We start from the raw sequence: 27,313 nt of genomic DNA, 5'->3' as shown, positions 1-27,313 counted from the left end.
GTCTATCTTTCTTTTGACTTTCAATTTGGACAGTAAGATCAATAAGGGCTTTACCTGCAGCAGGTTGGTTCACAACCAAAGTTAAAGTATCCTCAATGTCTTCATGCAGTCCTTTCTAGAAAAGCAACTGCCATGGATTCAGCCATTCATCTTGACTCAGTGCAAAGTTATTCAAAATGTCTGGTGTAGGCCAACTATTACGGGCTACTTTTGGCACTGCATGAGAAACTCATATGAGTGTGCTGCTCTGTGTGATCATTATTTTTGAAAAAGTTCTAGAGACTGCTGCATATGTGTTTACTTCATGCTATTATCATTAATTATAGCAGTTGCCCAAGTTCAGGCTTCTTTGTCAAATAAGAAAGTACAAATACCTCTTTAGAGGTATCTATAAGAATTTCTTTTGGTCTGGCAACAGAATGGAATCTACATTGTGCCATGAACTTTGATACCACTGGGATCCCCATTGAACTTTTCCTGGAGAGCCAAACTAGTTCCTGAATTAGTGTGACTAATTAACAATTTAGAATAAGCAGCAAGATTGGAAAGTAATGAAAATCTGTATAAGAAACCACGCTAGGTTCTTTTTTGTCTAGCAATATCCAAATCCTTCTGAACTTAACAAAATGGCTTATGCAAGTGTCTGAATGGTTTAGGATCAAAATCCAAGTTTTGGAACTCCTAAATTGTGAGGTACGAATTTGAAAGGGATAAGTTTAGTCTATTCCAATGCTAATACCCAAGACTTTCCTTGTAGAGAGTGACATGGTTCTGGGTGACAGGAACTCAGAGCACACACTCTCAGCTGGGGGAAAATAGGGGTAATAATTAGAAAATCAGTGAAGGCATCATCAGTGTTTCAATATCTGCTTTGCATGGATTAGTGATTCTTCACAAACCAAATTTCTGTGTATGTGTCCTCCCGGTATCATCTAGATAAAAGGGCATAGGCGACAGTGAATACAAAATAGACCACCTTCATCCACAAACCCACTCATGTCCAGAACTTATCAGGTTCAAAGTAAGGAGGTGCCAGTAATGATCCAAGAGTACTGGTAACCCTGTGGCAACCTGTAGAGCCGGTAAACTCTGAAACGGATGGGTTGTGGAGACACTGTAAGGAAGCCAGTAGAATATTAGCAGGGGAGGCACTGGAGAAGCATAACTGCCAGGTAAATCCATACCATAACTGGTATGGTGAGACAGCTGTTGGAGGATCAAGGAGCCCAAACAAAGCAGGCAATGCAGGGGGAAGGAAGCAAGGTAGGAGAGAAAACAACAAAGGTGCAGACAAGGAGCAAGTGGTGAGCAATAGCTATGAATGGTAGAGTCATACAACAAAGCCGTTGCAAGGCCATTGACCACTGTGTCTGCTTGTTCTTAAATTCCCCTGGACGTTTGCGCATTGATTGGCCTCTTGGTGACCTCAACATGGAAGGCTTGTCTAAATCTTTTGCGCCCAGCTGCCATTAATCAGCCCTCCAGATCCTCCATATCCCCCAATCTTACTTCTCTCCAATCTTTCTCTGCCTCATCTGTCTGTTGTCCTTGTTGATCTCATGCCTCCTAATTGCCCTGATCCTCACAGGTGGTAGGAAGCCAAATGTGAATGAGAATTTAATTGACCAACGCATGACAATTGCTGACCCAAAACCCCTCTATTTATGTAACTTAGTATTTTTTTTACAACAATAAACTAGCTAAACAGCTAGAGCTATTTCAAAGGCCAGACCTAGAACTATGGGCATCAATATTTGAACTGCAGTTTAAAGAAACTGTTGTGACTGGTGATGTGCCAAAACAGTGGCAAGGACATTACGCTACTCCATATGAATTGGTTAATTAACTATCTGTCTAGTTATCGGCAAATTGCTAAATTATTTTTGGTGAATGATAACTAATATTTTAATAGGTTCCTGTGAGAAAGGAGTGTTAAGACAGGTCAAAATTACCCTGGATTATAAAGCTACATTGTGAGGGCAGGAACTATGAATATTGATAAAAAAGCAGGGCTCCTTATGACAATTGGCATGTTTCCAGTACACGAAAAAATACCATTACATATTTGAAAATACCATGGGGGCTTAACCAAAACCAATGTAATGTTGTGTAAGTTACAACTTGTATGTAACTCTTCAAGGAGTGCTTTTTCACCCACAGGTGACACTGGTGAACTAATTTCAATGCAAAACACTATTCAATGTGTAACTGAGATAGAAGCATTGATTTCAGGTTACTAACAATCCCATAAAAATATCAGGTGCTCTGTGGAAACAGCAACAACCCCAATTTCATTGTTCACAGTGTCACACACACTGTTCTAAGAAGAATGACTTAAGTTAAAAATATTAATCTCTACAGGAGCAGTCTGTTTCTAAGTACATCTAAAAAACCTGCAGAGAATACACAGCAAGAAGTCACATTGTAAATAACGAGAAAAAATTTAACATTTCCTGGATGTTTTAAAATGTGATCTAAATCCTAGCCCCTAATGCCTACTTCTATACTCTATTCTAAAAGAGCATAGAAGGCAGGGCAACTTTCAGTCTAGAGTTTCTTAGGAAGAAGGGACGCACTACATACCGTGTTGACAACGAAGGCTGTCTTTATCAGCGGAGGCGTGAAGGCAGTGTTCCCGGTGAAGCACAAACATATGCTGCAGCCTTCCTCTGGGACTAGGCATTATCAGCTTCGTGCTTCAGGCGAGATGTAGCATCCAGGAAGTGCGAAGTGTGCTGACAGTAGGTGAGACCGTCTCTGGCAGAATATCAGGTGAAATCTGGGTGAAGGGCCTCTACTGATAAGTGGTCAAGTGTAGTACATATATACTAAATCTGATCAGAAATTGGAATTTCTGGCATGAGTTTAGAAATGTCTGTCATAGAATATGTGCATCAAGGTGTGCATCCCAGATGCTTCCATATTAATATATAAGGTAAAAGGACGTCAATTCAGACTGCACTCTTTTGGTTATATGTCTGTATGTGTTCTTATTTAACATTGACATGGAGGAAATAGACATTTGACCCCGATGAAGGTCGCATCAAGCATTGTATCTATGTCATCCATCGGATTGCTTGACGCTTTTACAGTTCCTATAAAGATAAGGCCAGACGATCTCTGCATCTAATAGCAGAAATGACAATGATTCTGCATAAACTGGGATAGATGGTGACTTCCATTGTTTAAGAGTGGATAGATGGAGACCTTCATAAGCCAGGATGGAGTTGGGCCTACAGAAGATGGAGTCAGACTTTTGGGGCCTTACGTCAGTAAGGAGGAAGGTATACCTTGGTATAAGCTAATCAAGACAATGCATTCTGGTGATAAAAGGGCATATTCAAGTGGGATTCTAAAAGCAACTAAAACATCAAAAGCCCATGGGTCAATTCTGGTAAGTGAAAATGATTGGTGTAATTATGCCTTTAAATTGTATATCTCGTTCGAACGCATTAATGAGATAAACTTGAAGTTGGTCTATTCAAGACAGGAAATATTCATTTATGATCCACCTACATTACAAATAGTGAAATTGATAAAGGGGACTGAAGGTGTGTTTGTACAAAGACCAGATTCCCTATCCATACCCTAATAAATAAGCACTGGCAAAACCTATGGCTCTGGCCTACAATTGATAGATGCAGAGAAATTGTCTTTGACACTGCTTGTTTCCTTTGGCCTACTTCATTAAAAGTTTACCATTCCAAAGTTGCTCATGCATTCCTGGAATGGTAAAGTAATGAAAAAGTATGGCAGAAACTTTTTCATGATGGACGCACATTTCTGTGCATACATGGACATCCCTCTTAGAATGTTTTTGGTACTCTCCTTTTCAATGTTTACTATTCAACGATGTCCGAAGCGTTTGGAAGCAACATGTTGGTCATCTTGGAATCATAAAAACTGTCCTCTGATAATGTTTTTAATATACTTTGTTATTCCTTACCATTCTAACATGCCAAGTGTCTTGAAAGCAATGCCTAAACCTTCCAGGTAAATAATAATAAAGTATGAAAAACACATTCAAAGATGGTTGCCTGTATGTGTTTACCGATGGGCAGCAATCTTCAAATTGTTTTTGTCAGACTTTATCTTTGGTTTACCATTTCAAGATGGCAGAATGACATTTTGGAAGCATAAATTGATAGTAAAAGTATAGGAACAACCTGCATAGGATGGGGATGGAAATGAGCAGCCTGGTAGCAGCATGGAGAACTGTCAGGATGTTGCAAAAATTTTTTGACAAAATATAAATAATTAATGAAAGACAAAACATTTATATCTTCAAAAAAAGAAAGACCCAGCAGACCTTGCACTAAAAGGGACTGCTTTTACTGCAGATGTGCACATTGTACATGTACAAAACGATGTCATTCACAGTGAGATGAGTCAACAGTTTAAGTGAGCTTAACCATTGCCCCACTCTTTAGGCTGTGGTTAGTGGAAGCTAAATTTCAAAGACAATAAAATGACTAATGGATGAAGACTACTGACCCAAAAGCCCTCTATGTCTCTAGGTATGAATGCAGATAAAGATTTATAGAAAATTAATCAGATTACTTTTATCTGCAGATGGCATAGTGTTTTTAGAAATGTCCACAGTAGAACTTCACAGGAGTTTTCCTCTTTGACTGTAGTACTATATAACGATATTTAAAATATCTAGATATTAAAATATAGAAGCAAAAAAAATAGGTTTCAGGGACGTTATAGTTAGTTGGACATTTGACTCATATAAAACCAGAGAAATTCGCCCGTTATAGTTAGTTGAGCTAACTGTAACTTGCGTGCCCGCAATGCACTGGTGATGACATCACATATTACATCACTCATAACATGGTCAGTGACATCACTGATGACATCACTGATGACATCTTTAATGACATCACTGATGACATCACTGATGACATCATCCAGTGAATGTGTGTTTCTGTAAAGTTGAAATATTTTTCATATATATCTATGCCAAGGTGTATTGAAGAAAGAGTGGATTTACAAGTGCCTGAATGGATTATTTGGTAGGTGTGTGACTGACTGTATAAGTGAGTGATTGAACATGTGTTACTGAATGCATGGCTTAGTGACTAAACTGTGTGAAAATCTGTATTAGTGTCTCAGTTGATGTATAAGCGGCTGCATGGGTTGGTGAGTAGCTACATGAGTGTCTATATGGGTTATTGATTTGTTGTCTGAGTATCTGTATGGGTGCCTGAGTGCCTGTATGGGTGGGTGGGGGGTTTTGTGACTATGTGCATAGATGTCTGAGTGGGTGATTCACTGCTTGTTTGGATTAAAAAGTGCATCTGGGAAGGGCTGTATGGGTGAGTTAGAGTATGTATGGGTGTGTTGATGAGTGAATGAATGTCTCAATGGTATATGTGTGAGTAACTACATATGTTTTAAGACAGTATATGTGAGTGTTGGATTATATAAATGACTATACGGGAGAGTAAGTTATTTGAAGAGTGGGTGTATAAAGAGTGTCTGCTTATAACAGTGAATGAATAAGACAGTAAGTATGTGTTAGTATCTGCATAAATAAGTGATGTGGTGTGTGTATAAAGAACGGAGTTGGTGTGTATAACTATACATGAGTAAATGGGTATGTGATAGATTCTTTGCATGACTGACTAGGTGTGTGAGTAACTGTATGGATGAGTGGCAGAGTGTGACTCTATGTATAGATGTATACGTGCATATTATAGTACTGTATTGATGATTAACTGCATGTATAAGTGACTGGATGTGTGTAGACCTAGAAAATCGTGGGTGGTATGTAGTATCTGGCATTCTTGTGTGTATGGTTTCAAAAATAGTAGTCTGTATTTTAGAGTGCGTGTATCAAAGTTTATATTAGGGCATCAGTGTGTGCTTCAGATTATCACGTGGATGATGTCATCAGTGATGTCATTTGAGATGTCATCAGTGATGTCACTGACCATGTCATGAGTGATGTAATATGTGACGTCATCACCAGTGCATTGCGGGCGCGCGAGTTATAGTTAGCTCAACTAACTATAACGGGCGAATTTCTCTGGTTTTATATGAGTCAAATGTCCAACTATCTATAACGCCCCTGAAAACTATGGTTATTCAGTGAATTTCTATGGTTTTTTTAAATGCTAATTCCTAACTATAATGTCTGTAAAACCTATGTTTTTTTCAGTGAATTTCAAAGGTTTTTTAAATGATAATTTCATATTTTAATATTTATAAAAGCTATATTTTTTCTATTTTTTGTAATATTTTAACTCTATTATCCTTTTTTTAAAATTTGAAAAATCATGTTAATTTTTTATATCTTCCAAAAAAAGTATCTATATATATTTTTTGGGGGGAGAAAACTAGACTCCCGTACCAGTAGTGTACCAATCTCCATCACCACGCGAATCCTATCTGCCATATTGCGAAACTCGTTAAGGATGCGCATTTCGTATCCCACGGCTTCATAGCACCGTGTCCCGCCTAACATCATATACATATAAGGTCGCGCCAGCTCCTAGTTTGGTATGCGAAGGGTGCGTGGTACCAATACGCGTGTTACGTCATATACGTATAGCGTCACGCCGGCTGCGCATTCTGTATGCGACGAGTGCACGCTGCCAGGCCCTGTGTTACATCATAGACATATGGTATCGCACCGGTTATGCCATTCCCTCATTTATTTTTTTGTCAATACTATATCTAAATAAGTTTAAAGTGTATATGAGAGCAAGCAATAATCTAAAATATTTTCCACATTTATATATTTCTAACTGTAATAAACTTATATTATGGTAAATATATTTTCTCAAAATCATGTCAGGTGTGGCCTCCTTGGGCGCTCGGTGCGCGATTGCCATGTGACCTTAAAAAAAAGCTTTTGATTGGTTCATAACATTTCCCATTGTAAAAGTTGGAGGACCCCACCCATTTTAGTCATTCTCTCTACACCGTTTGATGAGAGACACCTCTTCTGCTTACAGAGCTTTTTTGAAAGGTTTTTTGCTGTGTACACATATCTTTTAGTACACACAACATGCAATGATCATCTTGATCAATAATCATGCTCTGTACAGTAGCCTTCCACGTGTGATAGCCATGCATCTGAAACATTACATCAAAAAACAAATGTGTGTTATACGATGCCCATGGTGTGTGTGTGTGTGCGCGCATTATTGTGCTGCCTTTCGGCCTGGGTATTGGTGGCTTGAAGGGGTATCATCAGCCACGGGCAGAGTGCACATCCTAGATCACATGTAACAAACAGTAAAGAGTAATGTGTAGATTTGTGTTGCAGTATGCTCTGTTGTCAGGCTTTACCAGTATAGTAGTGTGTCATATGTCAGACTTTCAGCTTCACGTTTGACATGCATTGCTTGACTGTAATGAGCGTTATCGCTGTGTATGATGTAACCTCACTGCTGAGCCTCCCTCGCGATAGCAACACTTTCAATAATACCGCACACCATTGACATGTGTGTCTGCGCATATCCACCAGCTTGTCAACGACATGTGATGTTGTCCATTCAATGTTTCTGGACAGCATCTCATTAGCGACAGTTGCCGCCCTCCCGGTACATGCTACATTAATGTAAATTGTGGATTGTACGACGTCAAAACTGCAACAGGGACACACACATAAGTACACTTCCTGCTCAGGTAGGAACTGAACAACGCCCAGGTTCCCGTAATAATTATTCACACCCCTACGCTGGCCTGGCGTACGCAAGCCCATCCCACTTTGCGTACATATAAATAGGATAACGCCGACGCCACATGTCCCAGTTCTTCTACACTGCTTCAGGTGATATGGCCGCATCCACCTCGCATATCACCATGCGCAATAAAAAAAGGGATCCATGAGGTGTACACCATTGTCGCAATCGAAACTCTATCTGAATTGTGAACCCTGCTGGCTGTCGTGTTTGGACACACACCAATGACAGCAGGTGAGCAGTGGGGCCTGGGTACACAGGGGCTGCAATTGAGTGCGTTGCAGCGGGAGGGATGGGATGCATCAGCCTGGGGGCACAGGTGCAAACAAACGATGTTGCTGTGCGTAATGATGTGATCTCTGACCTCATTCAGTCACATCTCTGTCTCATTTTAAGGGCCTGCTGGACTGTACTGTAGGCCTGAGCCAACGGGCAGCGCTGCCCTACAGACATGTGACGTTGCCTTTTGGGGCACTGTAGTGAGCTGACTACTAAGTTTACATGCACACAGGCTTGTGCCACTGCATTGCACGCGCACATTATGCTTCTAGCATGCGCTCTGTTCCTTTGTATGTGAACGTTGGCATAACATATTATTTAACCTTGTGTGTTCTCGTACACTCCAACTCCTCTTTGAACCACAATTACCACTAACAGTTGGTAGATCTTACTTCAAGAAGGAAGGATGCACTCAACTAGTGTTCTCTCTTAAGCTTGAAATAAACCTTCATTTACCTTAAGACGTTTCCACCATTATATTATTTCTCCCTTTTCAGACACTGAGTTAGTTGCACGAAAAAGCACGCAGCAGGTGCTCAACCGGTAATGATGCTCTGGCCTTTCTGACGCTTTCCATCGTGGTATCAAGACATCGTCCCACACCGGAGACCTGCTGTGCCACCCTGAGAGGCACCCCGGAGTCGAAGCTCGCACCGGCATGTCGTTGGACACACCGGTTGTGGCAGGGGCGTAACAAAGGCCCCCGCAGCCCCCGCGGTGCGGGGGGGCCCCGGGCTCCAGGGGGCCCCCTCAACACTTTACCCTGACCTGACAGCTCCTGAGGAAGCCACTTCCAACTGAAATGCATTTTCATTTGCGCCTGCCCCCGGAAAGTCAGGCCATAGCATTGCTAATTGTGCTACAATGTAATAATTTGCGCCCAGTGTCAGCAACCGACTATTGATAGTCGTGCTACGTCACGTCCTGCTGGCGCCTGTGGCGCAGGAGGGCAGGGGTCAGGCAGCAAAGTTTCTGTGCGGCAAATGGTAGTTATGCTCTCACCTCCGCGGTCAAATTTATAATGAATCTACGTTGATACCCGATGACTGGGTTCTTGACCGGAGGCGGGTGTGACAGAGGCGTGAGGAGTCTGAGGCTTTCACCAGGGCGGAGCACTGCTCTAGCGCCATGTGGCAGAATTCATCCGAAAGCTTCGGCGCTGTACAAACCAAATATTTTGCGAGGCACAAAGGCGAGGTGAGTTTGGTCCGCAAACCTTTATGTAATGTAAGGTGTATTTGTATGTAGAGCACTGCACAGAGTGGCGAAAACCCCACAATGATTTACTTTTTTATTGCTGTGTTATTTTCATCTAACGCAAACCCTAACATTGAATAAAAGAGAACAGCACAACAGACCAATAAATCGGTACAAGTGTAATGACTTCAGTACAGATATTAATCAACATGCAGACAGTTCTGTTCATTAGTGATTCGCGCATGTACATCCAATCCCACCGAAAATGGTGATGAAAGAGCGATTTGGAAACCTTCGAACAATGCCCCACACCAGACTAAAAAGTAGGAAGCAATGAGTGTGGGTTCACGAGGGGTACTCCGAGGGTGGGGCGGTATCGCATCGGTGGAGGGGGCAGAGTAGGGAGCACAGCATTCTGAAAAGCACACTACATCTCTGGCGCTCCGTCACAAGGACTTCTACCCCACATGCATGCCAAGCAGATAGAATGGCGGGTTGATGCACCCATGATCCATGGAAAGAGTGACGCCCTTCTTGACTCACGGGACCGAGGCAGCCGCGATGTAGCCCAGAGCAGGAGAGCACACACCATTCACAGACTGTGCAGCTGGTGAGTACCCTTAAAATCATTGCCCGGGTGGCGCCACAGTAATTGATTACTTATTCAATCTGGGGACGGGTGGGGTTCACACTGCCATGCTGTGGTACGGAAAAGAAAGGTTTTTTTGAAGTTTACAATGTGAACCCCAGAAAAACTTCATTAAAAATTACCCTCCACATCCCCTTAACGTAACAATCATTGCGGAGTTTAATTATTATCAGCATCTCTACTGCTGCCGTTGCAGGTCCGGACAGGCGGGAATTTCAAAGTTATCAGATGGGTGCCAGAAGGAGCTTGTTTCGTGAGAGCCCCTCTCTGCAGTCTTTTTTCTATCTTTGCCCTGTGTCTGATCGTTCTACACTCACTCAGGGTCACTTAGTTGATCGCCCATCTTTGGCTAGACTGTCCCACTGAGCGCCCCCACAAGCACCAAGAAGTTGCAGCACAAGCACTTAAAGTTACTTGATTTTTACCGCTGCACGCCTTTACATTTATTTCAGCGCGGCCAGGTATGTAATTGCGCTTGGTTGCTATAAAATTGTATTCATTCTGGGCTGCCTACGATCTCATTTACTCTAGGAATTATTGTGCAGCAAGCAGCCTCTCTCATCTTCAGCAGTGACACGATAGTGCACAATACTGTAGTGTAACAGCTTCGGGCGGGAGGGGGTCCCGTACTAATCGACTAGCGCTGCACGCATTTTGCCTCATTATTGCACCATGGTCGGCGCCCTGCGCCAAATAAAACAAGATCTCTCCAGCAGGGGGGCCGTCCTGCCCAGCTTTACAGTACGATCAGATTACAAGGGCACTAGTGCCCTCTAATTTCTAGTGATGCTTTGCAGTAGTTTTTAAATCTTTTTCTTGTTGTTCATATGGCTGTAAATTCTGATATTTATATATTTCCCTCTTATTCATTGCTGTATTTTGCTCTCGAGCTAGTGTCACTCATGGTCATTGAAATGTCTCTCCTAATCACACTGAAATTATGAAAATGTCACACATAGCAATCTGAAACCTTGGCAGCTATGAGAGGGGGGGGGCTCTCCATGACACAGCTCTACACATTCTACATATAAATATATCCATTACCTTTCTTCTACTCGAAGTTTCATTTGGTCTATCAATTAAAGAAACAATGTTGTTTGTGATAAACGTCATAGAATGTAGTCAGGAAATCGAATGGGCAACCAATGCTCACGCCAGTCAGGCCTAAGGTCACCCACGGAACGCTGGAACTTGTGCCCAGTCCTTGGGGATTGGGAAACAATGGGACTATTCCCTCAGGACACATCATTGGAAAGTTAAACATGGAACTTGGAGGGAGTAAACGGAAAATAACTTTTGAATGATCTCATGGAAGGTAGGTAGACGAATCCACGACTTAGAGGTGAGCGATCCAACATATTAACAGTGCGAGCCAAGACAGAGCCGAGCCAAGGGTCTGGGTGGTTCTCGAAGCCCGTGCACGAGCCGAGCCGCGAACACTTTTGCGATGTAAATCATACTTCTTGAACAAGTGGAAGCTGTGACATTATAAATCACATGGAAACACTGTCTGAGACGTACTTATCAAAAGTTATAGTTTTTAACTTGAATTTATAACCATTTCTGCCCCCACCCTGGCAGTAGTGCTATTAATGAACTAAGAGGCAAGGCAGTTTTCATGTTTTTGAAGGTGCTTTTATATGCAATAGTGAAGAAAAAGCAGGTAAAAAGAAATATCTGCCTAAGATCACACAATTGAGTTACGGGGGATGCCACATTGAATCCAAGTGTTCTGGTTCCACTTTGTACAGATCATTCACTGAATGGGTATCTGTTTGTCTCTCCTTTTTAACTCAAATTTTAAGGTTTTCTGTTTTCACCTCTTTGTCCATAAAGGTAGAGCGAGGGTGGCAGGCAGAAGGCACATGAAGGCTCGGCTCATTATGGGCTCAAGGTTCCAATGGGACCTCGAGTTGAGCCAGATCCAGGCTTCAACTTTCAATGGCTCGCCCAACTCTATCTCAACTCAGCTCACAACATAACTCTGCACCACTTTAGTACTCCTTTTGAAGTAACATGCAGTTTCACACTGCATCAGGTATTACTGTTTCAGTTGTGAAATGTACATTGCATATATTTCACCAACATAAATGATTTGATTTAAACACCATCACTTCGTTGTAGGAATAGTATATGTCGACAGAACCCTTGAAGGATGACGAACAGACAAAATCACTTTCCATAATTCATAATCATGATAATGAAAACACATTGGAAAGAGAACAATGAAAGGGTACATTCCATTTTAAAGCATTCATTTACCAAGCCTAACACAGCGCAGGCAGAGTAACGGGCAACAGTAATGTACGGATGGCTGCCAATTAGAAATAGAGACAAGAAAAGCGGTCAAGGTGATGTGTAAATGTTTTCATTTCTATGTTTTTAAGATTTAACTGTGTGCCTGAGCTTAGATGATTAAGAAATAAAGCAAAATACATACATCCCACCCTCTATCTCTCTCCCAAGCTATCAATACCTGGGATACCAGTAACTCAGGGTGCAGAGGTGTTAGGGGGTTACGAGTGACAGTTAAATGGTCCCTTAGAAACTTGCACTGGTAGAATCAGACCACTCAAGCCCAGGCTTGAGCTGAATGCTTATGGCAGTGACTAAAGATCTCAGTTCTCTGAAAAGCGTGCATTCATCCAATATTTCTCAGCAAAGCTGCAAAACTGATCATGCGCAAGCTTTCTAAGTGATGATTTAAATCCATGCGTAAAATAGAATTCGAGTGATGCTACAAATGTGGCCATTCAGTCGACATTTCTAAATGACTGTGAAAACATCAGCATGTACTGATTACTACTGGGCGATGGTGCAAATCTGGGTATGCAGTTAGGATTACCAAGTGATGATGCAACTCTGAGCTCGCATTTAGGATTATTGAGGGATGTGCATATTCAAACATATACTAATAATGAATGATGGGGAAAATCTAATTATGCATAATGATGATAATTCTGAACATTATGTGGGAATACTTGGCCCAATGGTGTCCTCCGTAATGCTTTCTGTGGCATAATGGAAGCAAATCTTAACATACTGTAAGCACTCTTGGCGCAATGGTGCCCACTGGGGCAATGGACCTGCCACCTACAGTCATTGGTTAGCTGGAAATGTCATTCACAGTTTTGAATAGCCCAAAGTGCAGTCAATTGGTGGCTTGATTATCTGTCACCATGATTGATGGCATGTCATCAGGGATGGGCAAGCTCCAGGAGGCGTAGTACCTCTCCATCTGTACCACCACTGCCCAAACACACCAGAGGGGGTCCTTCCAACAGTGCTGGGGCTCTGTTGCCACCTTACATGGAGATGGCATGGCTCACATTTTCACACTACTCCGGTAGCTACTCTTTGAGGTGTGCTGGAGCCAAACAGTGCACACTCCTTGCAGTATCTGGGATGTTCTTTCCAGGCTGTGCTTCTCCAGACTGCTGAGCAGGGTATGCAGGGCATTTCACTGACACGGAAACTGCAAACAAATGTCAGATTCTGAGTTTTGACAGTCTTTGGCCAGACGCACTTGGACCAGTACCTGTTCCCTAGCCAAAAGTGAAGAACCTAGGAATATGGTTTGACAAAATCTATAATTTGACAGCGAGACAGCCAGCCTCGCGGTGAAATGTGTTGGTATCCTAAAAACATTGAACAAGATCAGGGGCCTTCTCTGTGTGAAGCCGCCAGGTAAACAGTAGTCCAGGCCCTGGCCATGTCCAGACTGGACTAATGTAATGTGTTATAAATCGGAGCCACACAACGGAGGTTGAGAAAGCTCTAGAGGGTGCAGAATTCGGCAGCAAGTTTGCTGCTTAACATCACGAGACGCTCCTCCATGGGACCAGCCCTTGCTAAACTACACTAGATCCTGCTAAGCAAGAGAGTGTCCTTTAAAGCCACGTGCTTCTGCCATAAAATCTTGAATTATAAAGTACCTTATTACCAATATTCTCTGGTGAAGCCTTATCGAGCCAGAAGAAGTCTTAAGTCTGTAGGAGCTGCGTTCACCACAATCCCCATCATGAAAAAAGCACCCATGGAAGGATGTTCCTTTAGTTTTCTGGCTTTCAAAATGTGGAACACCATGCCTCTGGATCTGAGACAGGAATGCTCAGGATTAGTCTTTCGTAAGAAACGTAAGCTTTTTGAAAAAAATTTAGGGTGGGTAGACTGTGCATTTTGGCTCTATACTGGAGAATTATTTATAGCGCAGGAACACTCTGTATGGAGTAACCAGGCGCTTTATACATTTTGTATTATTATTATTTATTTATTTTACAAAAGAAGGTTCGTGCTTGTCATCCCAGGAAAAAGATAAACCTTTGAAAGGTACAGTGGCTTATTTTAAATATAAATGAAACACGTGGAATATGTTACAATGTAAGGAAAAGTCAGCCTAATTATTGATAATCGCATTTAAAGATTGCAGCAATAGAAGAAAGGATTGTGGGACTGTAGATGTGACATAAAGGTTTGTGGGTATTTAAATATCCTGCTCAGCTACCTTCCCTTCAGAGAAAGACTGGATCTTCATCCACTCTGGATCAGATGCTTCTGAGCAGGTTTGAAGGGACTCAGCTCAATACTTTTATTAGTAACACAGATCAATGTTGACTGTGTGTGGAGTTGGAGTCCTTTAGAGCAGTCTCATGGGTTATTGCTCAGCTCAGAGAGGAAACTAAGGCTGCAAGGGCTGAGCACACAGCATTGTCTGGCGAATAATGTGTGAAGGCTGCAGCTCCAGTGGCAGCCGCTGGCGGTACCTTTGGTGATGGCATGTCTAATAACATGCACAATTGTGGTTAAGTGTTGTTTGCTTTGTTTAAGATGTGAATATTTTTGGGAGGTGCTTTACTTGATAATACCAGTTTGGTTACTGTGAACAATCGGATAGGCCCTCTCAAGCTGCCTACTTATGATGATCTTGTTTTCGTTTAACAATAAAGTACTGAAATAAGCCCAACCCCAGCAATGTAATGGCCCCAGGGCTATATTAATACATTCTGAAAGTAACAACTCAACTAACTTGGCAGGATCTTTAAGGTCAAGTGATGGAGTTTCAATGCACTGCTGACAAACATTAACCGGGTTGTAAGTGTCTGACTGCTAAGGCAGCCAAGAACAAGAAAGAATCAAGGAGAGTCAGGTTGGATGTAACCGGTAGGAGTGCTTTCAGCTCATGGGCACTTTCCTTCGCGAGTACTTGGAACGAAGCAGAAAATACACAAAGGTTTGGGATCCGAAATTGTAAAAGGGTAAACAATACTCAAGTTAAGAAGGCACCTCTCAAGCAAACGTTTCTCAGATTTGTACTTGTAAACCTGCAAAAGCAACCCTCTACATTCCCAGATTTATAAAATATGCCACATCACTTTAGTCATCTAAAATAGGGGACATAGCTATCATTAGTGCAGCAGGAACAGTGGCACCAGGACCCAGGGACATAAGGGTTACTGCACTCCGATTTGGGCTCTCTTTTACTATACAAATGAGCATTTTCTAGATAACTCTAGAACACGGAGTTCGGTTTTCTAGAAACCTAGGCAATAAGCAGTGGGGTAACAATAGCCCCTGCAACCTCCACGGTGTGGGGGGCGACCTCCAGGGAGCCCCTCCGGAACTGTGCACAGGCGGTGGACACGTGGCCTGCAAGCTCCTTACTTGGTTCGGAGAGTGGGGGGCCCCACTCCATGTACTTTGCAGGGGGGCCCCCTCACATTTCGTTACGCCACTGGGTTGTGGCAGGTGAGCAGTGAAGCCTCGGTGCGCAGGAGCTGCATTTGAGCACAGTGTGGGGGAAGGGGCTGGGGTGCAGCACCCTGGGTGCACAGGTGCAGGCAAGCGATGTTGCCGTAGATAATAATATAATCTCTGGCCTCATTCATACCTCTGTTTCATTTTAAAGACTTGCTGGACTGCACTGTTTCTCGCGGACCCCAGCGTCCCACACACACGGGTGATGGGAGGAGAACAGTGAGGTCTCGGTGCAGTAGGCCGATGCCCTGTCTCCTCCTCCCTCTGTTCTTTTGACTCTCCCTCCCCTTCTCCCTTCCACCCACTCTCTCTCTGTCCCCTTCTCACTTTCTTCCTTTCATTCTGACTACCTTTTTTTTTCTCTTGGACATGGCACACATACTTATGTTTCTTTTTTCTCTTGCAGGTTTTGTACGCTGCTTCCGGAGGAGCCCACCCATTTCTTTCCTGTTTTACTGTTGTTTGTTCAAATAAAGTTACGTTTCCATTTATTTGTGTTGTTTTAATAAAAGTTATTTTTTTACCAATAAATAAGTGAGTGTATGGGTCTTCTTTTTCTGACAACACTTGTCTGTAGTTTATTGTGAAAATCGGCGGTTGATAGGAGGTTATGAGGGAAAACATTTGTAATTTTGCGGTGCACCTACCAAATATAAACCAGCAGACTATTACATAAATGAAGCCTGGGTAATTCTATAACGGCAAGGGTACTATGAGTTTATCACTTTATAACACCATGACTACTGCCCGTGTGATTACAGAACCAATAAGGCACTGCCTAGGGCCACAAAGGCTTCAAGGACTGGTGAGGCCCAGCCTGCATATTTAAGTAAAGCCCCAGAGGTTGCCGATCCCCGGTCTTGAGTTGGCCTCGAAGCCCCCTGAACAATTCGTAAACAATACCCGGGGAGGTGTCGATCTCCGAGGCTGCAAAACGTCTCTGTGCCCTCCCGCACCTAATTTACATGTGAGATTAAGGTCCCCAGTGCTGCAGAGAACCCGCAATATAATAATAGGATTGGCCCCGGAACATTACCCACCAGTGGGCTCATGTAAATGAACGGGTGAGACCCCGCGTAATTAAATTTTCTCAATTTTAACCATCCGGATCCGCTTTATTGAAGCGATACAAGGTTTTACTCCTCTTGCTTCAATGACGTAAACAACAATTTACTATCACCGGGTGGAAGCCATGCCCTTTAATAGCAAACATAAATGTCCCGTAGTTGCACACCCCTGGACATTGTATGAGCTGCGCCTGGGAGGTGGCGCTCCATAGGGCCATGATGCATTGGTTACTGCATAACTACAGAATTAGTATAAACGTATACTAACACTACTTGCAGACGTGCAGTACAGCACCCAGAGTGTAGTGAAGAGGCACAAGAAGCCAAAAATAAAAGAATAATTCCTACCAGAGGTAGGATCACATAGTTCGATGAGCCGACAACCCTGGGATGAGTAGAAACAGCTTCACCAAGAAAACGGGTCTTCAGCAGAACGCAAGCAAGCTCAAAATCTTGATCAGTGCTGCCTTCTTTTTACCTTCTCCCACTCGTCACCCAATTTATGTAGTGAAGAGGAAGACAGCAGTGGATCCGATAAGTAGATTTATTGCAGGAAAAGAAGACAGCTTAAACAGCCACCAACAGTACCAGACAGCCAGGCAACCGTCTTCTCCAGCACCGTGTACAAACTCCCCAAGATTCCCCTCATGACAGCCCTACATTCTAACATTATATACTTATATTATAGTAGCATTACATACTAAAATTCTACTATGACTTACATTGGAATACTACACAGAGCACATGACTTTACAGCAATGAGCTCATGGTTTCATCCACGAGTCTTGAGACCGGTAGGGGTGAGTAGTTCACTTCCCACTCCCTGTATTGTATAAACGCAAACTAACACTACTTCCACAGGTATGCTACAGCGCCCATAGCACATCACTTTACAGCAATGAGCTCATGGTTTAATCCCCGAGTCTTCAGACCAGTAGGGGTGATTAGTTTGCTTCCCACTCCCTGTATAGTATAAACACATACTAACACTACTTACACAGTTATACTACAGTGGCCAGTATGCTACAGCGCCCAGAGCCCATCCCTATACAGCAATCAGCTCGTTTTGATCTCTGAGTCTTCACACCAGTAGGCGTGAGTACTCCGCTTCCCACTTTCGGTATAGTATAAACGCACGGTAGAGGTCAGTAGTTCGCTTCCCACTCCCTGTATGGTATAAACGCCTACTAACACTACCTCCACAGGTATGCTACAAAGACTAAGGGTGGGCGTAGTGGGCGTAGTGGGGCTACGTGAAGCAGCGCGTAGTGAGTCCAAATCTACGCACACTCGCGCGCGTTCCGCATAGCCCCACTACGTGCCGCCCGCCTCCCGCCCACCCTCCTTTTAAATAATACCCTGCATGTTAAATAATTAAAAGTAAAGAGACTTACCTGAAGCGCAGCGTCTCCGGGGCTCCCTCTTCCTCGTTTCCAACTTCTTGTGACAAATGCGCATGCGCGGACGCCCGCACATTTCTCGCAAGAAATGCGCATGCGCGGGCGTCCGCGCATGCGCATTTGTCACAAGAAGTTGAAAACGAGGAAGAGGGAGCCCCGGAGACGCCGCGCTTCAGGTAAGTCTCTTTACATTTAATTATTTAACATGCAAGATATGATTTAAAAGGAGGGCGGGCGAGAGGCGGGTGGCGGGCGGCAGGCAGCTACGCTTCGCCCTGGCGTGTGCGTAGCTCTAAGCAAAACCAAAGTAAATGATGGACGGAGTGTTGAACATTGCAAGCACTCACCCCCAGTCAACTGATCTGGGTTTAATCCATCACCGTTCTTTAGCCCACTCTGCCACCCCAGTTCAGACATGGCCATATGCAAATCAGTCTGACCCTGTGCCTCATGGGAACAGCCCAGCCCGAACTGCCAAACCATGTCTTCTCTGGACCGGAAACAAGCTTCCTAGGACCGGTTTCTGGCATTTCAGCCGTCTTCAGCCAGGCTTGCTTGAATCCAGTGGCAAAGTGAGCAAGGGACTCACGTCTGAGCATACCCTGCCAACTTATGGCGAACAAAGCAAAACCAAAGTAAATGATGGACGGAGTGTTGAACATTGCAAGCACTCACCCCCAGTCAACTGATCTGGCTTTAATCCATCACCGTTCTTTAGCCCACTCTGCCACCCCAGTTCAGACATGGCCATATGCAAATCAGTCTGACCCTGTGCCTCATGAGAACAGTCCAGCCCGAACTGCCAAACCATGTCTTCTCTGGACCGGAAACAAGCTTCCTAGGACCGGTTTCTGGCATTTCAGCCGTCTTCAGCCAGGCTTGCTTGAATCCAGTGGCAAAGTGAGCAAGGGACTCACGTCTGAGCATACCCTGCCAACTTATGGCGAACAAAGCAAAACCAAAGTAAATGATGGACGGAGTGTTGAACATTGCAAGCACTCACCCCCAGTCAACTGATCTGGGTTTAATCCATCACCGTTCTTTAGCCCACTCTGCCACCCCAGTTCAGACATGGCCATATGCAAATCAGTCTGACCCTGTGCCTCATGGGAACAGTCCAGCCCGAACTGCCAAACCATGTCTTCTCTGGACCGGAAACAAGCTTCCTAGGACCGGTTTCTGGCATTTCAGCCGTCTTCAGCCAGACTTGCTTGAATTCAGTGGCAAAGTGAGCAAGGGACTCACGTCCGCTCTTGCCTGCTTCGCCTACTTTGACAACTGCGAAGCAGGCAGCGCTACGTACACTACGTGGGCGAAGCGTAGTGTAACGCCCAGTGTTAACAAAGACCAGAGCACATCACTTTACAGCAATGACCTCACAGTTTAGGCTCTTGGTTTCATACCCGAGTGTATCAGCATCTCATCTCAGCTGAGCAACACCGCACTTTCAGTCCAGTAGGAGTGACTAGTTCGCTTCGTACTCCCCCACAGAGGTTACAGTGCTCCTATCCTTCTGTTTCCTATTCTTTTTGCCCTTTTTCTCCCCTTACTCGTTTCAACGGAATCACAAAATGGCTGCCAACACTTCCTAGTTGCAACCGCTCGCACCGCTCGCAGCCAATAAGCAGCAAGCTTGTGCTCGTAACGCCTCAGCCAATCAGATGGTAGAATTCCCAAAAATCGATGTCTGTAAATTTATATATTTCTCCAAAACTACTCAACAGATTTACACCAAATAAACAAAAGTGTGCTTTCTAGACCAAGACCATTCTCCCTGCCAAATTTGGGGTAATTCCGTTCACCCGTTCGACCTGTAGCCTTGTCTAAAGTTTCATATGGAAATTGCATGGAGAAAACACGTTTTGGGACCCCCCTTTTTTCTCAGCCCCCCCTTGACGAATCACCCCACACTTTCAACATAGGAGCTGATATGAACAAAGAATTAGTTTGAAAAATTTCATGAAGATTCATCAAATGAAGCCAAAGTTATAAGCAAAACGCAAAATGTTCTTCCTATGGAAACTTGGTCCTAACTATAACTACCTACTGGCGACTGCCAGTAGGTAATATATATATATGGTCCATTAGAAGGCTGGGAGCCGAAACGCGTAGACCATCCATAACCTTTTGATTTGCGCTATGGTGTGCTAAATAAACACTTTAAAATAATTCACCTTCTCGTTTTGTTGCCGTGAGTTCCCGCGCCGTGTGGAGGAGTGGAGGAGTGGAAGATTGTTTGACATATATATATATTAACTGAAAAAACCATAGGTTTCAGGAACGTTATAGTTAGTTGGACATTTTACTCGTACGAAACCATAGAAATTCCGGCGTTATAGTTAGTTCAGTTAACTATAACTCTCGTCCCCGCAATGCACTGCTGATGACATCACATATTACATCATTTATGACATTGTCATTGACATCACTGATGACATCACTGATGACATCATCCAGTGACTGTGTGTTTCTGTAAAGTTTAATTTTGTTTTATATATATGCCAAGCTGTATTGAGGAATGATTGGGTGTATAAGTGTCTGTATGGATGATTTAGTAGGCACGTGATTGACTGTATAAGTGAGTGATTAAATGTGTCTTACTGAATGCATGGGTTAGTGACTAAACTGTGTGAAAGTCTGTATCAGTCTGTCTGTTGTTGTGTAAGCTGCCGCATGGGTTGTGAGTAGCTGCATGAGTGTCTCTATGGGTTATTGATTGCTTGCCTGAGTATTTGTATGGGTGCCTGACTGTTTGTGTGGGTGGGTGGGAGGTGTGTGACTGTGCATAGATGTGTGAGTGGTTGATTCACTGGGTGTATGGGTTCAAGAGTGCATGTGGATACAGCTGTATGGGTGGGTGAGTATGTGTGTGGATATGTTGGTGAGTGAATGGATGTCTCAGTGGCACATGTGCAAGTAACTACATATGTAAAAGGCAGTATATGTGAGTGATGGTGTATATAAATAACTATATGTGAGAGTTAGTAATTGTGAGATTGGCTGCTTGGTATCAGTGATTCTATAAGAGAGTAATTATGTGTTAGTATCTCTATGAATAAGTGAGGTTGTGTCTGTATAACTGCATAGGGGAGTAAATGGAAGTATGATTGATTCATTGCATGACTGACTAAGTGTGTGAGTAACTCTGGATATGTGGCAGTGTGTGAGTGTCTGTATAGGTGTATGAGTGCATATGATAGTGTTGTATTGATGAGTGACTGCATGTATAAGTGACTGTATGGGTGAATGAGTGGATGTGTGTGTAGACCTAGGAATCAGTCAGTGCGTATTTAGTAACTGGTATTGATGTGTCTATTTTTTCGAAAATGGTAGTCTGTATTTTAGAGTGGGTGTATCAAAGGTTATATTCAGGTGTGAGGAGGTGCATCAGATTTTCACGTGGATGATGTCATCAGTGATGTCATTTGAGACGTCATCAGTGATGTCATCAGTGATGTCACTGACCATGTCATGAATGATGTACTATGTGACATCATCAGCAGTGCATTGAGGGGGCATGAGTTATAGTTAGCTGAACTAACTATAACGTCGGAATTTCTATGGTTTTGTACGAGTGAAATGTCCAACTAACTATAACGTTCCTGAAACCTATGGTTTTTTCAGTTAATTTCTATGTTTTTTTAAATGCTAATTTCTAACTATAACGTGCCTGAAATCTGTGTTTTTTTCAGTGAATATCTATGGTTTTTTAAATGCTCATTTTTAACTATAACGTGCCTGAAACCTATGGTTTTTCCAGTGAATTTTAAAGTTTTTTAAAATGAAAATTTGTAAGTCTAAAGTACCTCAATCCTATGTTTTTTAAAATATATATAAAAAAAATTGTGAATAATTTTTAGTAAGGAAAACTATATTCATTCTTTTTTTAAAAAATGTTATGCAGAAGTCGCGCACCCTCCGCGCACCCTACACGATGACCGCGTGCATTCCGGTAGCCATTTTGAAAAGTCTCGCTGGGGTCACGACTTCGGAGTAATTTGTAAAGTATGAAATATCTTTAAATTAATTATAAATAAAAATTTTCCTTTAAGTGTTTGTCTAAATTTATTAATAAAAGTATTTTTAAAGTATTATTTTCAATATAATTTTGACTAAAAATTATGCAATTATTATTGGATTCGGAGGTTAGGAGGGATGGCCATTTTGCTCGATCTGTTTTGCAAGATTTTTTGGTCTAGTCAGGTGGACACCCTCCTCCGGGTGAGGTACGGCTTGAGGATTCTATTCAAAAGGTGAGGAATCAATAGGCAGAAGTATCCATCAGAAGAGCAAGTTACTTACCTTTGGTAACGCTTTTTCTGCTGGATACAGTATCTGCCTGTGGATTCCTCACTGTCCCACCCGCCTCCCCGTTGTCCACCTTCTACCAAAAAGATGCTTTTACTGTTTGGCATGAATGTTTTTAACATGTCTCAATCATGCTTATGTTTTAATTGTGGGCACTGAATAACACAGTATCTTCTCAATGTATCTGGCAGGAACAACAAGGTTAAAATGCCCTAGTTCCAAAATGTAGAATTAGTGCTACAATGGTCTTCAAGAGGACCTGTGATGGATACCGCTTCTGCCTTCCATACACTGGAGGCGGCACATGGGTCACGCAGTACGGTCATACTGCAGTGGGACGCACACTCGTTGACCTCTCATGGCACTGCTCCACACTTCGGGGACAACGCTTTCCATTAGCTGTGTTTTCTGATGACGTGTCGCACCGGCCCCGTCCAACAGCAGAACCACTTTAGATCCAAACAGACTCTTCCACTCTCTCACCAGAAGTGAAACCAGGCCACGCGGACACTTTCACAATACAACAGCCAGGAATGCACTTTTCGGTAAAAAAAACACATTCCTTCCTCCTAATTTATCAAAAAAACAACTCACTGAAGAACAGGGGCCAGCTTCGATAGGTAAACAGCCGTTACAACAAATGTTTTACTTCGCGATACCTTTACAATGCATGCATTACCACGCATGCGTTGTACATCGCAAAGTTATTACTACGCATTTTTTTAGAACGCATGGTCATTTACCATGCATTCCTTTACAATGAATTTTGTTGTAAAGGTATGTATGGTAAATGACGATGAGTTCTAAAAAAATGTAGACGATCCACATTGTTGTAAGGAAACAGAGGCTGTTCCGTTTCCTCACAACGACGTGCACCGGCCCTCAGAGACGACATGGAGCAGGAACCATGAGGAGAGAGGAACCACGAGGAGTGAGAGGTAAGGGGGATTGGGCATGGGGTGGTGGTTACTTTTCTAGGGTTTAGGGTAGTGCAGAGGTGTTTGAGTAGTGTAGGGGTCGTGCTGAGGATAGTGTTTTAGTGTTTAGGGTAGCGCAGTGGTGTTTGTGTAGTGTAGGGGGTCATGCTGGGGGTAGTGTTTTAGGGTTTAGGGTAGTGCAGTGGTGTTTGTGTAGTGTAGATGGTCATGCTGGTGGTAGTGTTTTAGGGTTTAGGGTAGTGCAGTGATGTTTGTGTAGTGTAGGGGGTCGTGCTGAGGGTAGATATAGGGTTTAGGGTTGTGCAGTGGTGTCTGTGTAGTGTAGGAGTCATGCTGGAGGTAGTGTTTTAGGGTTTAGGGCAGTGCAGTGGTATTTGTGTAGTGTAGGGGGTCATGCTGAGGGTAGTGTTTTAGGGTTTAGGGTAGTGCAGTGGTGTTTGAGTAGTGTAGGGGGTCGTGCTGGGGGTAGATTTAGTGTTTAGGGTAGTGCAGTGGTCTTTGGGTAGTGTAAGGGTCGTGCTGGGGGTGGTGTTTTAGGGTTTAGGGCAGAACACTGGTGTTCGGGCAGTGTAGGGGGTCGTGCTGGGGGTGATGTTTCAGGGTTTAGGGCAGAGCAGTGGTGTTCAGGCAGTGTTGGGGTTCTTGCTGGGGGTGGTGTTTCAGGGTTTAGGGCAGTGGTGTTCGGGTAGTGTAGGGGGTCTTGCTGGGGGTGGTGTTTCAGGGTTTAGGGCAGTGCAGTGGTGTTCGGGCAGTGTACAGGGTCTTGCTGGGAGTGGTGTTTCAGGGTTTAGGGCAGTGCAGTGGTGTTCAGGCAGTGTAGGGGGTCGTGCTGGGGCTGGTGTTTCAGGGTTAAGGGCAGTGGTGTTCGGGCAGTGTAGGGGGTCGTGCTGGGGATGGTGTTTCAGGATTTAGGGTAGTGCAGTGTTGGTCGGGCAGTGTAGGGGGTTGTGCTGGTGTTTCAGGGTCTAGGGCAGTGCAGTGGTGTTCGGGCAGTGTAGGGGGTCGTGCTGGGACTGGTGTTTGTGGGTTTAGGGCAGGGCAGTAGTGTTCGGGCAGTGTAGGGGGTTCGCTGGGGCTGGTGTTTCAGGGATTAGGACAGTGCAGTGGTGTCCGGGCAGTGTAGGGGGTCGTGCTGGGGCTGGTATTTCAGGGTTTAGGGTAGTGCAGTGGTGTTTGGGGAGTGTAGGGGGTCGTGCTGGGGGTGGTGTTTCAGGGTTTAGGGCAGTGCAGTAGTGTTCGGGCAGTGTAGGGGGTCGTGCTGGGGGTGGTGTTTCAGGGTTTAGGGCAGTGCAGTGGTGTTCGGGCAGTGTAGGGGGTCGTGTGGGGGCTGGTGTTTCAGGGTTTAGGGCAGTGCAGTGGTGTTCGGGCAGTGTAGGCGGTTGTGCGGGAGCTGGTGTTTCAGGGTTTAGGGCAGTGCAGTGGTGTTCTGACAGTGTAGTGGGTCGTGCGGGGGCTGGTGTTTCAGGGTTTAGGGTAGTGCTGTGGTGTTCGGGCAGTGTAGGGGGTCGTGTGGGGCTGGTGTTTCATGGTTTAGGGCAGTGCTGTGGTGTTTGGGCAGTGTAGGGGGTCGTGCGGGGGCTGGTGTTTCAAGGTTTAGGGCAGTGCTGTGGTATTCCGCCAGGGTAGGGGGTCATGCTGAGGCTGGTGTTTCAGGGTTTAGGGCAGTGCAGTGGTGTTAGTGCAGTGTAGGGGGTCGTGCTGGGGCTGGTGTTTCAGGGTTTAGGGTAGTGCAGTGGTCTTTGGGTAGTGTGTGGGTCGTGCTGGGGGTGGTGTTTTAGGGTTTAGGGCAGAGCACTGGTGTTCGGGCAGTGTAGTAGGTCATGCTGGGGGTGGTGTTTTAGGGTTTAGGCAGAGCAGTGGTGTTCAGGCAGTGTAGGGGGTCGTGCAGGGGTGGTGTTTCAGGGTTTAGAGCAGTGGTTTTCAGGCAGTGTTGGGGGTCTTGCTGGGGGTGGTGTTTCCGGGTTTAGGGCAGTGGTGTTTGGGCAGTGTAGGGGGTCTTACTGGGGGTGGTGTTTCAGGGTTTAGGGCAGTGCAGTGGTGTTCGGGCAGTGTACAGGGTCTTGCTGGGGTGGTGTTTCAGGGCTTAGGGCAGTGGTGTTCAGGCAGTGTAGGGGGTCTTGCTGGGGTGGTGTTTCAGGGTTTAGGGCAGTGCAGTAGTGTTCGGGCAGTGGAGGGGGTTGTGCAGGGGGTGGTGTTTCAGGGTTTAGGGCAGTGCAGTGGTTTTTGGGCAGTGTAGGGGGTCGTGCTGGGGGTGGTGTTTCAGGGTTTAGGGCAGTGCAGTGGTGTTCTGGCAGTGTAGGGGGTCGTGCTGGGGGTGGTGTTTCAGGGTTTAGGGTAGTGCAGTGTTGTTCGGGCAGTGTAGGGGTCGTGCTGGTGTTTCAGTGTTTAGGGCAGTGCAGTGGTGTTCGGGCAGTGTAGGGGGTCGTGCTGGGGCTGGTGTTTCAGGGTTTAGGGCAGGGCAGCGGTGTTTGGGCAGTGTAGGGGGTCGTGCTGGGGCTAGTGTTTCAGGGATTAGGACAGTGCAGTGGTGTCCGGGCAGTGTAGGGGGTCGTGTTGGGGGTGGTGTTTCAGGGTTTAGGGTAGTGCAGTGTTGTTCAGGCAGTGTAGGGGGTCGTGCTGGTGTTTCAGTGTTTAGGGCAGTGCAGTGGTGTTCGGGCAGTGTAGGGGGTCCTGCTGTGGTTGGTATTTCAGGGTTTAGGGCAGTGCGGGTGTGTTCGGGGAGTGTAGGGGGTTGTGCTGGGGTGATGTTTCAGGGTTTAAGGCAGTGCAGTGGTGTTCGGGCAGTGTAGGGGGTCGTGTGGGCGCTGGTGTTTCAGGGTTTGGGCAGTGCAGTGGTGTTCGGGCAGTGTAGGGGGTTGTGCGGCGGCTGGTGTTTCAGGGTTTAGGGCAGTGCAGTGGTGTTCGGACAGTGTAGTGGGTCATGCGGGGGCTGGTGTTTCAGGGTTTAGGGCAGTGCTGTGGTGTTCGGGCAGTGTAGGGGGTCATGTGAGGCTGGTGTTTCATTGTTTAGGGCAGTGCTGTGGTGTTTGGGCAGTGTAGGGGGTCATGCGGGGGCTAGTGTTTCAGGGTTTAGGGCAGTGCTGTGGTGTTCGGGCAGTGTAGGGAGTCATGCGGTGGCTGGTGTTTCAGGGTTTAGGGCAGTGCTGTGGTGTTCGGGCAGTGTAGGGGGTCGTGCTGGGGCTGGTGTTTCAGGGTTTAGGACAGTGCAGTGGTGTTTGGGCAGTGTAGTGGATCGTGCTGGGTGTATTGTTTCAGGTTTTAGGGCAGTGCAGTGGTGTTCGGGCAGTGTAGGGGGTCGTGCTGGGGGTGGTGTTTCAGGGTTTAGGGCAGTGCAGTGGTGTTCGGGCAGTGTAGGGGGTCGTGCTGGGGGTAGTGTTTGAGGGTTTAGGGCAGTGCAGTGGTGTTCGGGCAGTGTAGGGAGTCGTGCTGGGGTAGTGTTTCAGGGTTTAGGGCAGTGCAGTGGTGTTCGGGCAGTGTAGGGAGTCGTGCTGGGGTAGTGTTTTAGGGTTTAGGGCAGTGCAGTTGTGTTTGTGTAGTGAGCAGAGCATGCGCTGCGTCACTAGGCAAGTCCTAAAAAGCATTGCACCAAGATGGCTGCCAACACTTCTTGGATTGAAGTGTTGCCAGCCAATTAGAAATTCACTGAAAAAACCATAGGTTTCAGGGGCGTTATAGTTAGCTGGACTTTTCACTCGTACAAAACAATTGAAATTCACCCGTTATAGTTAGTTCAGCTAACTATAACTCGCGTGCCCGCAATGCACTGCTGATGACGTCACAAATTTAATCACTCATGACATGGTAAGTGACTTCACTCATGACATCACTGATGACATCTCAAATGACATCACTGATGACATCACTGATTACATCATCCAGTGAATGTGTGTTTTTCTGAAAATTACATATGTTTTATATATATATATCAAGGTCGATGGAAGAATAAATGGGTATATAAGTGTCTAAATGGATGATTTGTTTTTGAAAAATTGATTGTATAACTGACTGATTAAGTGTATCTTAG

The sequence above is a fragment of the Triturus cristatus genome, chromosome 4_2, assembly GCF_964204655.1.
Source record: "Triturus cristatus chromosome 4_2, aTriCri1.1, whole genome shotgun sequence".
Lineage (NCBI taxonomy): Eukaryota > Metazoa > Chordata > Amphibia > Caudata > Salamandridae > Triturus > Triturus cristatus.
This window is presented reverse-complemented; position numbering follows the sequence as displayed.